The sequence below is a fragment of the Psittacula echo genome, assembly GCF_963264785.1.
Source record: "Psittacula echo genome assembly, chromosome: 2".
Taxonomy (NCBI): domain Eukaryota; kingdom Metazoa; phylum Chordata; class Aves; order Psittaciformes; family Psittacidae; genus Psittacula; species Psittacula echo.
Window position 1 is genome coordinate 54,243,745 of NC_137737.1, and position 12,409 is coordinate 54,256,153.

Consider the following 12,409-nt stretch of genomic DNA (forward strand, 5'->3'; position numbering starts at 1 on the left):
GGAAGGAGTGACTCAGGAGCTAAGGCACAAAGAGAAGGTCTAGGCAGCATAAATGATGCCTAGCCAAAAAATTCTCATTGTGGTACCTTAAGGGAGGGAGTGGCTTTGCTTTTCTTTCCTTCAATTTTTGCATGAAACTTAGTGGCCACTATATCTTCTATCAGTACCAGGACCTCATGAGGATATGTGTTTTAATCAGTTTAGAGTAGGTTCCTTAAAGATGTTTTGTGCCAAGGAAAGTTTGTGCTTCAACAGGCAATGCAAAATAATAGAAGCAGAAATGTTCCAAACTTGAAAATGCGAATGCTCAAAAAAAAACCCAAAATACTGAGAGGAAAAATATCCACAGTTTGACTTGCTGGAGAACAGATGCAAGTTTTTGAAGATTTCTCACTCAAATGTTGAAAGCTTTTTTTTTGCAAAATGTTTCTTTCAAAGCTTTCCTTTTTATTTTCATCTTTTTTTAACTAGCTCTAGTGCGAAGTACATAAAGAAAGTCCTTCAGATAAGTAAATTCATCATTAAACCTGGATAGTGTTCTTTATAGAAGAGATTTTTCTCTTGAGCTGGCGAATTAATTCTCTTGAGTGGCAGGGTAATCTTTACATAGCGTGCTGGTTTCATTCTGCACATTGCCTTTATTAAAAACAAAAACCGTGGTGGTACCTTGCATACATTGCTGTTGAATTAGAGGATGAATCCTCTCTTGGCTGTAAAAGACACCCTGCAGAGAAAGCTCTGGGTCAGAGTAAGACTGTAAGACCTTTGGTGGCTCTGTGCCACTTAAGCCAAAGTGGTAACTCTGAGAAGTCAGCAGTTACAAGAACTACCTTCAGTAGGTCCAGAAAGTATACTTGACAACATTATGTCTCCTTTTCAAAACATCTCCCATGCATGGGATAAGCCTCATTTACCCTAAGTCATGGTTTTCTACAGAGGAAAATTTTGGCAAGGTAGGACATCTGTCAAGTTTTATGTGACTAGAGGCAATGCAGCATTCTCTGCGGGCTATTTTCATGCAAAACCAAAGAAATTCCCTAATGATTGCTTGCAGATGACACCAAGCTGAGCAGGCTTGTTGATCTGCTTGAGGGTAGGAAGTCTCCACAGAGGGCTCTAGACAGGCTGGATTGATGAGCTGTGGCCAGTGGTACAAGGTTCAACAAAGCAAAGTGCTGGGTCCTGGAATTGAGCCACAACAACCCCATGCAATGCTACAGGCTTGGGGAAGAGTGGCTGGAAAGCTGCTTGGAAAAGGACCTGAGGGTGTTGGTAGACAGTCTGCTGAATAGGAGCCAGGTTGTGCCCAGGCAGCCAAGAAGGCCGATGGCATCCGTGCCTGTATCAGAAATACGGTCCAGCAGGACTACAGACGTGATCATCCCTCTGTACTCAGCACTGGTGAGGCCGCACCTCAAATCCTGTGTTCAGTTCTGGGCTTCTCACCACAAGAAGGATGTTGAGCTGCTGGAACATGTCCACAGAAGAGCAATGAAGCTGATGAGCGGTCTAGAGCACGAGTTTTATGAGGAGCAACTGAAAGAACTGGTGTTGTTAAGCCTGGAGAAAAGGCAGCTCAGGGGAAACTATTGCTCTCTACAACTACCTGAAAGGAGGATGGAAAGAGGTGAACGTCCACTTTTGTCCCAAGTAGCAACCGATAGGACAAGAGGAAATGGCCTCAAGAGGCACTGAAAGGGTAGTCAGGCATTGGAACAGGCTGCCCAGAGAAGTGATGGAGTCACCATCTGCGGAGGTATTTGAAAGAGGAGTAATGTGGCACTTAGAGAGACGGGTTAGTGGTGGACTTTGCAGTCCTGGGTTAACAGTTGGACTCGGTGATCTTAAAGGTCTTTTCCAATCTAAACAATTCTATCTTTCTATGATACTGTGATTAATAACTGGGAGGTGTGGGGAAAGAGGAGAGAAAGAGGCCAGCTAAATAGTTTCAGCTACGCAAAATTCATGTGGTCAGTAAATCAGTTAATAAACCTGTCTGTTGAAAATGCCCCAGCTTACACTGATCAAAACGTTCCAGCAGGCAGTGCCTCTGAGACCTTACAGCTCAGCAGAGAACTGCAAACTGTTAATCTGAAAAATATGAAGGAGTAAAGCACAAAATAAAACACCACCACCCCCCAGCCCTGAAGTCAAGTGTCTGTGGTTCTAAATGCACTTTGTCTTTGTCACCCCAGCTGCTAAATGCTTTCTATTGATTTCTCTCTTGCAATCCTTTTTCTCCTGTTTTTCTTTCTTTTTCTTTTTTTTTTTTTTCCTTCCCTCCCCTTACATTCAGTCCACTTGTTCAATGGTACAATGCATAGCTCTAAACAAAGGCCAGAGTGACTGTCTGGAAGATCACAGCTTTTTCTGTTGTCCAAGCTGGCAACACCTTGGGAAGCAGATGCATTTGCACTGTTCCAACAAGGGATATTCAGCACAGAGGCTGAGCAAGAAGTGGATATCATCCCACATATATGCTTCCATTGCTTCCATCCATCCCCTTGAATGTGGGAAGTAGGTGGGGCATTTCCAGCCATACTTGTCCTACCCCCACAGCCCTTGCCTTCCATGTCTCATAGACCCCCAAAAGGCCAAGCGACCAGACCTTGAATACTGCTGTATACCCTTCTACTGGCTTCACTGAGGCTGAAAATTAGTAAGTATCCCATAAAAATGGGCTCTTTTGAGACCAACATGAACGGTTAAATACCAGGAAGCTTTAGAAGCTTTCATGCAGCTGCCATCTAGTTTGAATGATTCTGCGGCCCATAGCATCATATGACTGTTTCATCTTTCCCCTCACCTACTTCTCCAGAGAAGGAGTCTGCAGAGATTTTCCAGCTGTGTGGAGATGGCAGAGGAGCACCGGTCGAGTGACATGTGAAGCAGCAAGCTGCAGTATGGCTTGGAGGCTTCAGAGGGGATGTCTCACAGGAGGAATTCCGGCTCCAGAGGCTTTTGTGTTTGTGTGGGTTGTTGTGGCTGCTATTGTTTTTGTTTTTGTTTTCTGCAGTTCAGCATGTTGCTGTAATACAGCAAGGCAGCATGGGAGTTGTTTAAAAAAAAAAAATAAAACGAAAAAAATGTTTCCCTGGCCTTCTTTTTAGGAGGAAAAGGGAATACAATCCCTTTGAGGTGGATGTGAAACATGGTGCGTAGAGGTATGAGCCGTCTGGCTTGTGTATATGTGCAAGCTGCTCTCTCCCCACTCCCTGCTTTCTCACCATCTATCAGAGTTGATATCAATTCAAGTGTCTTGGCTGCAAATTTGGTTAGTGAGCAGGGAAACTATGCCTTTGTTCTCATGCTGGCAAACCTCAGCAAGCTTGATTACCTAAAATAAAACCATCTGCAACCACTCTAATCAATGGCACATGCATAACAGCAAAAGCTCGAAGCTCATGGCTAGTGTAAAATGCTCATTACATCAGACTTTTGTGCTGCAGGAAGGAATTTATGGGTGAGAGCAAGTGGCTCAGTATTATCCAAACTTGATGGGACACGTGCCCCACTGTGTACCCTGTGACACTTGTCCTGTCTGGTGGCTGGTCCAGCAAAGATGAGGCTACTGCTGCTACTGGCTGGACGAATTGCTGTCAGTGCCAGAGTCATTCCTGTGGCACTGCAGGTGCTGGATTCAGGACTCATTACATGGTGATGTTTTCAGGCAGGGTTGGCAAACAAAAAGGAGTCATGAAGTTTGCTCGTATTATTTGTGGGGTGAAGGAGATTACACTAAAGTTGTCACTGAATTTGTAGGAAATAGGTTAATCTATTTCTCATGCATTAGCCCCCCCTTGCAAGCAGAGGACTCATGTTCAGCTCCTTGCCTTGAGGCTGAGATGCAGCCTGCTGATACCACAAACCATGTGGTTCTAACTGGTGACCATATTCTGTATCATAGAATAACTTTTTCGTTATCCTTTTACAAGCTGGAGCAGATACCCCAGGCAGCTTGCCAGTATAGGAGGCAGCAATGCAGTACCTACACATTCCTTGTCTTTTAAATATGTCTGCTAGCTTGGACCGGAACACATAGGAACATCTTTTCCGTTGGCAAGCTCAATGCAGTTACTACGACTACCTCAAAGAGAGTTTTCTTTAAAATGATGGTAGAGCAAGGCCAAGAATAAGTTTCCATGCTACGCCTGTAATTACCTTTACCTACAGCCTTGTGCAGTGCGGTTAATGATACACCTGCCAAGGCCAAATATTTCCTCAGGCATGGAGAAAATATATCATTTCAACATGGGAGCTCACCCACCCTAACTTTACAAAAGTTGTCCACTGCCATCTTTTCCCATTTGCACTTTTCATGTCAAACTGTTGTGCCAAAATTGACAGGCATGGTGAAGCTGGGACGCTAAATCCATTATCTTGGCTGATGATACTCACAGCATCTGTTCTTCTGAAAAGTATAAAATTCTGGTCTCCCATGGTCTCTTTGGAGGAACATGTAGGCTGGTACTCATTAAAGAAAATTCTTTGACTTGTCTTTTCCCTCATGTTTGAACAAACGTTGAGCCTGGGAGATCCTCTCTGAGTTTGTGATCTTCCTCCTGCAAAACCCGCCTCTTTGTTCAGCAGTACGTGAAGTGGCGGGAGACACAGCTGCTTTGTATTCTGAGGCAGCACTTAAAACTAGCCTTTTCCCTTCAAAATCTGATACACAGGTCAAAGGGCCGAATGGTCATGTGGTTTCATCTACACGCACCTGACAGCTCCCATCCTCTTCTGCATATTCATCGCTGTCTCTTTCACTACAAATTATGTACTTGAAAGTCTACTCCACATCTGGCCACTTTGGGGACTGATTTATCATAGCAGAGGTTTTTTTCAAACTGTATTAATCTTTACATATGGAACGTGGCCCTGGGCTACAGCACATTAGTTTTGGGCTTGCATGCTTCTGTTTTTTGAAGGGTTATTATGTTAGTTTGTAGCAAAGACTAATTTAATCAGACAAAACCTCCCCACTTAGAACCAAATCTTAGTTTAGCAAACCAAATGCATTCAGCAAAGCATGGAAGCATGCTGTTTACGGCAAGACAGTGCATAAATTGTGATAAGGTCAACAGGTTTGAAGGATTTTCACAGGGAGTTCTGCTGAACAGGGTAGAGAGAGTGGAAGACGAAAACTCTTCTACTTTTGTCACCAAAATTAGGCCCCTTAGGTACAGTGAAAGTGGTGGTGAGAACTGTGGTGATGAAAAGCAGGCTGACTTCTTGTCTCTGCTCATAGAAGCTAGTGCAGTATTGGTGGTGAAAGCTTGACAAGACTTCTTCCAGTCCCACCAGCTGCTGTCCCACCAGTTTTAATGGGTACAGTGGATGTGAGTACTTTGCAAGTAATTGAATTGCCCCTACAAAACATACTCTGCCAGGATGAGATCTTCTCTATAGCAAATAGGGTAGATAGGTGGAAAAGCCCTTCCAGCCTCAGACACCGGAAAAAGTCACCCTGTGATCTCTAGTTTACATCCATATAAGGCTCTTAGCCCACAGCAAGAGCAAGGTAAAGTGCTAGTTTAACCTCCACTGAGGAAAGGCTCAATTAATCCATGTTGCCTGATCATTCAAGGGGCAGCTATCATGGATCTGCTGTTAGGCTGAAATTCGTCACCCTCAGTAACTTTGCTCATGTTTCCAAGCCCTCACATTTGCTACAGGTGCACATGCAGCTTTGAGATTTACATTCCTGTAGCACTGTTAGACCACTCACTGAGGGAAGATTCTGAATTTGACAACAGCACTCAGCAAGAGTGTGAATTTCCAAGTTTTATGTTCAAATGCGCAGTTTGAAATTCATCCTCCTGTTGGTTAGTTACATAAGGCTTTCCAGGGAGGGAACAGGAGCTTTACCTTGACGTTCCTACAGCGATCCCACACAGCATGAGCTGCAAACTGTGACTGCTCTCAGCATACGGCTTAAACGATCTGCAGACTGATTATGATTCACTGAAGAAACCTGCAAATAATTTTAGATGAAGAGTCCAATCAAGAATCTATTTGCAGACAATTCACAAACACAAAAAAGAAGTGAGATTCATTGGATAAATTATGCATTATGAATTATTCATCCAGCTCTAGTTAATGAGGTAAATAGTACTATCACTGTTTAAAGTTAAGCTCATTTGTATATATTGGGCAGATCAAGGCTGAAGTAAGAGATGAGATTTTGGGGGAATAGCCTGGGCTCCACAGAGTTCAACAGCAGAATTACTAACTAGATGTGCAACCAGGATTTCGTCCTTCGATTTGAACATAATGGTTTGTCTGTGCTCTTGAATCAGAGGAGCAAAATAAGGTATTCCTAATTCCAGGTTTGGATTTCTACATTATATGCCGTTCTATGGGGCTTGCAAAGAAACCAAGAAAGAAAACATCAGCAGAGAAGGGAAGCTTGGGGTGGCTTCTATAAATATTTTGTGAGTTATTTAATATGAGGGTTGACCTTAGCTGGAAATCTTGGGTCTTAGCTGATTTTTTGCAAGAGTTAAGTGATATCCAGACATCCATCTGTGTTACGATATGGAAATATCCCATGGAAGGAGGAATAATGAGAATTTGACAATAATCTAAAGCTTTCCTGTTTAAATGAGCTTACTTTGACCAACATTTTAAGACTTCCATACTTAAACTTTGGCTTTAGACCAGAAAAGCACTTGAGCACATGCTTGACTTTAATCGCATGAGTAACTCTACTGAAATCAAGAAGAATACTTCTATGATATATATACATTTCTTACAAATGTATATGTAAGCATAAGTGCATTCAGAAAACCCAGGGTTTGGTTTTAGCTACTCAGAGATCTGATCAGAATTTAATGAGAGGTTGAGTGGATATTAATTTATTTTGAAACATTTTTCTCTAAGAGTCTCAATGTGGATTTAATACCCTCATCTAATCACCTAAGTTTGAAAGTTTTCACTTTTAATATTCTGCGATCTTGAGTAGGATAATTCAGAAGAATTCAGAGAATTCTTCATGGAATTGATTATTACTTTACTGGGAAAGCCCTTAATCTGAAATCTAGCTTTTCCTTTGTATTTTCAAATTTTGAATTTTTAAAACCTGGCTTCTATTTGTTCTAGGACTTGACATTTTTTTATATGAAAAGTCATTGTCATTAAACAGGTTTTTTGCCATCGCTAGACTAAATCTTTAGCAGGTAATGTTTGAAATTACAGGCCACAAATCTCAGTAAGTGCTATTTACTAACATGGTAATTGTGGAACATTCGATGATGTGTTAAGTACCATGGAGTGGCAGTATAATTACAGTACATGGCACGTTACAATATAAATATAAAGTAAATACATGATTATTTCTGGCTTAGGTCACATGGTAAATACTAAGTGCAATTATGGCACCAAGTAATGTGCAGGAACGTGTAATTACTCTTGGGCTCAATTCATTTACAAATCCTTGTCCAGCTTTTCACACCACATGGCTTGTGGAAACTGTGGAAAACAGATTATTTATGGCTGCAGTGGCCTTCTTATTACCACAGCCAAACCTTATATACTGATGATGGCTCCTCTGCCCTCTTCCTGTCCCAGAGGATGGAGGTGAAGACTTGAGCTATCAAGGCAGCACCAAGTAGACAGATGTCCACTGAAAGCTGGGCCAAGAACTCTCTCCAGCTCATTTGACAAGGCTGATGTTACGCAATAGCTTTAATCTTACCAGTTTTGCTTTAGTGAGATCATCTCACCCCATTTTTGAGTCATCCAGCAGCAGTGTAGACTCTGCCTTACTCTGCCCCCTGGAAGTCAAAAGCTGTGGCTGATTATTGCTTGTCACGTACTAGTCCCAGGCTGATCCAAGAACTTGCCATTTTGTAATCTCTATTTGGATCCGTCTGCTCTATTAGCTAGTAAGTGTAAGGAGCTGAGTAGGATGTCTTGGATGATACAGCCAACATCTCCACAGGTTTAAGAGCAAGAGATGGCAGTAGAAGCAACTATGGCATATGGAAATTCCATACACCTAATGGAGAGGAGATATTTGATTCAGATGGTGTGAAACAGTCAGTCTATGGACAGCCACAGTGCCTGATACTTGGAGAAAAGTCTAACAGAGAAAGGAAGAAAATGTAGAAAAACAAATAATTTAAAGCTACCAGAGCACTGTTCTATTTGTCCAGCCAAGAGGACAATGTGGTGGCTCAGACATCATCAGCTGCCTGTTCTCCCAGGAACAGGGCCTCAGAGAAGGTGATCCCCACTGTATTTTGCTAAGCAAGATTATTAGTATTAATCTTACAGTCTGTCAACAGGATCTGAACCTGGGACCTTCACTGTTAAAGCCCAGATCCCCCGAGATAACATTAACGACTGCAGCTGTTTGCCATTAGCAAGTCATGCTCTCCAGGGACTGCTTCTGGGGTAGCTGGGATTTTGGCTTGTTTCTTTTAGGGTCAGCTGCAAAGCATTTGAAGTAGAGACGGGAGGTGGGGAAGTGAATTGGACACAGCAGGAAGCTGCCTTGGTTTGTGCTGCTTCAAAATGCACAGGAGGTGCTGGCTCCCAAGCTGAGACAGCTGATACTTGATGGGGTCTAATGAAAAGAAAATTTCCTGAACTCAGGATGAGCATCTCCCGAAGCTTCAAAACTCTTGTGACACTTGGGTGCAGGAATATCTCAACTGCAGAAGCAGGCACATGTCAGCTAAAGGGCGATGTGGCTCTGGAGAGACTGGGGAGGGTTCAGAGCAAACGCTGCTGTGTTTTGGCTCCCCTAAAGAGCTAAAATAATATTCCTCATCTGAAAATTGCTTTCCTGCCCTCAGCAGGCCAAGCATCACTTTCAGGACGGGGGACATGGACCACCCTAAGGCACAGCAAGCAGCCCATGCTGTGTTGCTCTGCCATGGTCTCCTCACAGTTCGCTCTCTCAGAAGGGGAAAGACTGCACTGCTGAGCCAAGACGCTGGAGCAGAGAAGAAAGGATATGATCTCTCAGCATTTTTGTTTTATCCTTCTACGCTCCTTTCCGCCGTGCTTTTCTTTGGCTTGTGCAGTCTTACTTGGTTCAGTTTTTCCCTCAGTCTCAATCGGCTAGAAGAGAAGGGGAAATAACAAACAACCTAAGGAAATATTTGCAGGGATAGTTGAATGGAGTCTTGGGGCTAAAACAGGGGAAGAATAAGAGTAATACCAATGATTCTGATTTAACCTCAAAATGCATCTATATCTTCCCAGTAAACCCACTGAAAACTCCTCCTCTAAAGTTCCCAGAATTTTGGGTAATGTTTACTAAGACGAGTCAGATTAAAATTTCTGTCTTGTATTAGGCTTGATTCTATAATTGTATGTTATATGATTATGGCATCAAGAAAAACTCCAGAGCAAGAACCTTCTTATTTGTTGCACACCATTTGCTTATCATGAAATACGAAATGCACTTACACTGTGCTACAGCCTTGAGAAATCACTATAAAAATTTTTCATTGCAAGGGAAGACTCTTGCTTCCTCTAACCACAGCGGAGGCAGTAACGAAGACATGAATTACACGTTACCTAACTAAAGAGAAGTTCCTTGCCCTAGCTCAACAGACTAGTATAATTTTTCAGAATGCTGTGTCTAATGCTAAGTGTCTGAACACTCTCAGGTTGTTTAGTATCAATTGGCTTAAATCTTGTGTAATGAAAATATATTCGCCTAATAGGCTCAAGCTTATTGCCATGCAAATTGACATTTGCAGGGGCAAATTTCTAAGTCCTTCCTCTCTTTGTTGCTTCCAAGATGTTATGGATACCGTTCTGCACTTATGTGTGGGTGCAGTTCGTGTCATTTAAACTTCTAATTACAGCATCTGATTGCACCCACATATCTTATCAGCTAGTTAGACACGTCAATGACACGCACCATAACCGCAAATAACTGGAGGTACAAAATTGCACTGGCAATTATTTGCACCCACTGAAGGAGAGGATGGATATAAAGCAGGCCATTAAAGTGTTTAAAATACTTTTCCTACAGTAGCATAAACCACTGTTGCAGGAACTTAGAGCAAACATTAGCCTGAATTTTGAGCAGCAGCTGGGTTGGCTTTGCAACACGAATCTAACCAAGGTTCCCTTTATGAGTGCAAAACATGTCAGCCAGGTCTGAGTTTACTTACCTGGCTTCCTCTGTTAGCTCTGTTCAGGATCTTGATAATACCAGCACTGAAACACTTCTTTCAGTCCAGCTGAAACCGACAACGGTGCCTATACTTCAACCTTTAGAAAATGTGCTCTGGCAGTGTCTAAGCCGACACCTGCAAATTCACTGTGAGCACAGTCTGGTTTTTAAGCAGCCTCAGGGCTTCTCTTAGCAGCCAGAGGAGATATGTTGATGGGGTTTATGCTCATAGTTAAATTTAAGCTTGCAAGTGCTCTGCTGAATAGGGGCATAAATTGTAGTTGTCTTTGGGACACATCCCTCTGTTCCGATCTCTGTGATCTTGCCATTACTTCCTGGAACTCTCAAGACATGTCACCAGTACCATGGCAAAACATAGCAAATACTGTGTGATTGTCCTATAATTGTGTGTTAGCCCAACCCTTCAGTACTTGGCTTAGACTGATCTTCCACTGTGCAGTAGGAAAAGATGGTCTTTGACCTAGAAATCTTTCAGGCTGGTTTGATTCATCGTATCAGGCATGTGACATGCAAATAGCATAGACAGCATTTGTTCTTGTAGATTCATGAGTGTCTGAAGGTAGTAGAGTTACTAACAGGAGCTGAAATGCTGATGGTTACATTTTGAATGCAACATTGTGAAAACAGATCTGGTTTAATGTCTTTTTTTGGTTGGTTGGTTGCGGTTTTTTTCTGTTAATAGCTGTTTTTTAAATGATAACCATCCTTACTCAGAAATGGTGTACACTGGTGTACATTTTACGATGGATGTTTTGCTGTCTGAATTGATGTTTCCCACAACAACCTACATGTAATGTTTTCAGATTATTTTCTTTTCCCTATCAAAATGCTTCTTGCAATTATTTAGGGTTAGATCCAAGTTTTGCCAAGCAGCTGGTAACATTACAGGAGCTGAGATAGTGGGGAAGGGGTGCTCTTAGAATACAGCCCTCTCAAAAGTGGAAGACAGTAGGGAGCACAAATGTTTACATCCACACAGATACCAGTGGTGATGAAGAGGCCATGTGTTGGAGCTGCACTGATATTATCTACTTGGATCTGTCCCTGATTCCTCTTTCGAAAGACAAGGAAAGAAGTAAAAAAGAAAACCTGGCAGGATTGTCTTCTGTTCTCATTTACTCTGGGGTAAATGCAGAGAAAATTCAGTGATCCAAATGGAACTAGTCCAGATTTCCGCTGGCCTAAATGAAAACATTGTTTTCATATACAAGTGGGGAATTCTGCATTCTTTAATATCATACTTTTAAATTTTGCTGTCACCAAGGGACACCAAAGTTTTATTTTTTTGGCTTATATTTTACCAGTGAAAGAATTAATTGCTTCAGCTTCCTAGAAATCATTGCATGATTCAAGTTACTCTCTTTCATGGCTTGTTCGAAAGTTTGGCTTAGTTTTCACCACAACCGCTCCCTATTCTAAAACATTATTTATATCCATAAGCTACTGCATGTAGTGAACAGCCAGTGAGAAGTAAAACAAACACAGTATTACCTTTTAGCTGGAGTTGCACTTTGCTCCCCAGAAGGGATAACATTTATAAATCAAACACAGGTTTAATTAACCTTCCGTCTTTGTACAGGATTACGAGGGTGGGCACAGTCACACTGACTTGAAGATGCAAGGTGCTCACACTACTGCTTCACAAGATTTCAGAGACTCAAAACAATAAAATAAAGCATGGTTTAATAAACTAAGGTCTGGCTTTGGGGCTCTGCCAGTTCTTGGCCAAAGCCTTAAGAGCCACGAAGAAGTAATTTTAAATGGCAAAAAAGATTTTTTTCCCTCAGATAAAAAGACAGTAATATACGTTCTGACATTTGAAAGGGGTTTGCATATACTTTACCATCTTGCAGTTTGCAATCATACACACTTATCCTTAACCTGTCATTTCAGTGAGTGACACTACTGTAGTCAGAACCTCATTTTTCCCTATTGAGAGAGAGAAAATTCTTCTTTGCTTTGATAAAATGGTGTATCCTAGTTGAAAGGTGTCTTTCTTGGGAAGCCCCTCTTTGTGCAAGTAAGCAGCTCAGTAACCGTTCGTAGCCTGAAATTAACAGTTAGTGTAAAATCAAAGAGGATAGCAGGACCTTTTTCAATGAAGTTAATTAACCACATTAATCAAGATTTGGGTGCCTTTTGAAAAGAAGCTTGAGCCCAAGCACAAGGTATGAGTGTTTGATGTAAGAAGCATAGGGTGCATTTCTGGGTCTGTCACAGTAGGGTTATGTACGATGTTCAGATTGATACCTG